This window comes from Bradysia coprophila, unplaced genomic scaffold (genome assembly GCF_014529535.1).
Source record: "Bradysia coprophila strain Holo2 unplaced genomic scaffold, BU_Bcop_v1 contig_744, whole genome shotgun sequence".
In the NCBI taxonomy this organism is placed as follows: Eukaryota; Metazoa; Arthropoda; class Insecta; order Diptera; family Sciaridae; genus Bradysia; species Bradysia coprophila.
The window spans coordinates 64,791-68,242 of record NW_023503983.1 but is presented as its reverse complement, the minus strand read 5'-3'; the positions used below and the strand labels follow the sequence as shown (position 1 = coordinate 68,242).

Sequence of the window (3,452 nt, the reverse complement as noted above, 5' to 3'; positions counted from 1 at the left end):
AACGAATAGCATGTAGTATCTGTTGGCAACAATTTGATCTTATTGATCTTCAGGATGTTCAATTTTAGTACATTAATTTTCCTTAGATGATTAAATTTCAATTTCGAAGGGATGGTTATTGGTCAATAACTACGCGTCATAATTCAAAAAAATAGCTACGGCGCTGACTCGAATGGTCGTACATTGTCAAAATCAAACACAGGAATTACAATCTTATTTTTTTTAATTTTTATTAATGAACAGAAACGATGAACAGGATTAACGGATTTATCACTAAATTTTATAATTTTTCAAGATGATTTATATTATTTGTACGAATACGACCGAATACTTGATAAGTACAACTTCAGTTACCAGCTGCTTGTCCGAATACGACCATTATTGTCTCGATCACGACCATTGCTTCCTCGATCACGACCATTGCTTCCTCGATCACGATCATTGCTTCCTCGATAACGCCCATTTCTTGACCTCTTGCTGTCGCTACCAAAATGATTTTTTCTCCATCCAAAACCATTTCTTCCCCTACCCCGTACCTTATTTCCCGAACTTCGTCTATAGCTGTCCCGACTATTACCATCCTCATACTTGATAAGCACAACTTTAGTTACCAGCTGCTTGTCCGAATACGACCATTGCTTTCTCGATCACGACCATTGCTTCCTCGATCACGACCATTGCTTCCTCGATCACGACCATTGCTTCCTCGATCACGACCATTGCTTCCTCGATCACGACCATTGCTTCCTCGATCACGATCATTGCTTCCTCGATAACGCCCATTTCTTGACCCCTTGCTGTCGCTACCAAAATGATTTTTTCTCCATCCAAAACCATTTCTTCCCCTACCCCGTACCTTATTTCCCGAACTTCGTCTATAGCTGTCCCGACTATTACCATCCTCATACTTGATAAGTACAACTTCAGTTACCAGCTGCTTGTCCGAATACGACCATTGCTTTCTCGATCACGACCATTGCTTCCTCGATCACGACCATTGCTTCCTCGATCACGACCATTGCTTCCTCGATCACGACCATTGCTTCCTCGATCACGATCATTGCTTCCTCGATAACGCCCATTTCTCTACCCCTTGCTGGCGCTACCAAAATGATTTTTTCTCCATCCAAAACCATTTCTTCCCCTACCCCGTACCTTATTTCCCGAACTTCGTCTATAGCTGTCCCGACTATTACCATCCTCTGCGAAATTGTTATTGCTAAAACGTTCGTTTGTAAATCGTGCTTCAAAGTCATTTTCGATATTTTTTGTTGACTCGCAGCGTATTTTATAATCTAAAATTTTCGATAATTGAATATTGAACAAATTATACAGTTCCACTCAATGTTACACCTATATCAGTTATGAGTCCATCTCGGAGTGCCAGATATATTTCGTTGTAAAGCAATGAAATAGCTTCATTAAACTCTTGTTGGTCGTCAACGAAAGTGTAATATTTCCTATAACGTGAAAGTCCTTCGGCCTCTATTTTAAGAACTCTGTCACGAAATTGGTCGTTTTCGTCACCATTGAATTTCAATTCTTTTACTTCATAGTTTCTTTCTTTAAGATGATGTAGGAGTTGTTTATCGAAATGTTTGACCAAGTGTTCGTATTTTTCTAATTCTTGAAATTATATAATTAATTCTATTCATTTTACATTGATTTTAATTGTGTTTACCTTCTTGTGCAAAGTCGCCGTCATGCTTTGATAATTGCACTGCGATATAAAATGCTTGCTTCAAATTGTCATACGACGAACCTGTTTTCAAATATTCGTCATATGCTTCGTTGCGTATAAGTCCGCAATTAATTAGATATTTATTTCTCTTTGCCAATTTATTATGCACAATTTCTTTCGAACTCATATTTTCAGCTATTATTAATAGTTCCAGTGGTTTTTCTCAAAGGTGTTCACTGTTCAATTACTGCAAATCAAGTGAATAAATGATAATTGCCATGATTCTATTTATACCCTTTAGCATTAGTCGATTATAGATTATCTCTTTCAATTATCAAATTGATAATCTAGTATCAAATTCATAATTAAATATCAAGACGATATTTAATTATCAAGTTGGTATTCAATTATTAAGTTATTCAAGATAGTCAGCCATTATGTATTTTATTGTTTCATAGGTAAAAGAATACAAAAATCGGTTAGATAGGTCTCGTGACTTTTTGTTTGAAATGTAAGTTGAGCGTTCAATATTGCTTTGAGAAAATAAAATAAGTGTATTTCTTTTAGGCTGTATCCCAAGCTCTACGTGTGAATTCTGAGCTATTGTAAATGCGAATTCGTACAGGTCTGTCTTATGTGTTTACTCTGATCCCGCTGAATTCAAATTATTATGTTGATATTTCATGTCAAATTTTATTTTCGTTTCTTCATTTAATTTCTTCAATCGTTCAATTTCTTTTTTTTGGTCTTTCGATGGCTGTATTTGGAGGCATGACAGCGGAAAGTCTCTAGAAAATGCTAAGTCATCCATTACTTTAACGCGTGTTAATGGAACGTATGCTGTAGCCACCTCTTTTGAAAATGGCGCAGGTGGAGAATTTAAATCCAATACAACCTTGGGAATGGTTTGACCTTGGGCTTTATGTGAAGTAAAAGAAAATGCGGGTGCGAGAGGAAATTGTTTTCTTTTTACTTTGATAGTTGGAGCTCTTATACATTGATTTTTTAATTGTTTTGGTAACATATTTCTAATGTCGACATTGAATTCTTGTTCCTCCAACGGAATCGGAATTATTCCATGGGGCAGTTCTTTTAAATCCGGTAATTTATCACTTTTCACAAGTTCTACTAATGCAAACAATGGTTTTTTGATGTATATGGTGGTTTTGGGGAATTTTTCATTTCTAATTATTTTATTACTATCTAATTCTGTATCCATATAAACCAGTTCTTTGAAAATTCCAATTGCACCATTACTCACACCCAATTCGGTAAATAAACTTCTTGTTAACATAACTGGCATACCTTCCACTAACGGTAGATATCCAGGAAGGTTTTGTGTTTTATTATCATCTAAGGACAAAATATATCGAGAAATTTCTTCATTTTTGTCTGATGCAATCGATAGACTGTCATTTGCGACGCAAACAATCATGGATATGTGCTTTTCATTCGAAGAATTTTCTACTGCTAAATTATTTATACATGTTCTCAAATCGTTTCTGAATACGATGATGGGCGCACAATTCCAAGGCGATTCAGCTAGTGACCTTAATTCATTTCCATTTCCAACAATCCGTTTTCTTAATTCGTTATGGTCATCTTTAGTTGCTTTTCCTTCCCTTATTCGATTTTGAATATCTAAAAGACGTCGGTCAGTTGTTCTCATTTGTTTCTCTAACATAACCACGGTGTTTATCTGTAGCCATAATGCTCGTCCAACTTTTTTCCGAATTAATGTGTTATTGATTTTAGGCAGCATAATTACGGC

The 3,452-nt window shown here is 35.7% G+C and overlaps 1 long non-coding RNA gene across 1 annotated transcript; it reads right to left on the bottom strand.

Annotated features, from left to right (window-relative positions):
* Window positions 1-221: 221 nt before the first annotated feature.
* On the bottom strand, window positions 222-1,921 carry LOC119084515. The gene is made up of 3 exons (XR_005089076.1): window positions 1,682-1,921; window positions 1,354-1,626; window positions 222-1,295 (listed from the first exon to the last, which is right to left on the bottom strand). It is a non-coding gene; the product is annotated as an uncharacterized LOC119084515 (long non-coding RNA).
* Between the last annotated feature and the right edge of the window lie 1,531 nt (window positions 1,922-3,452).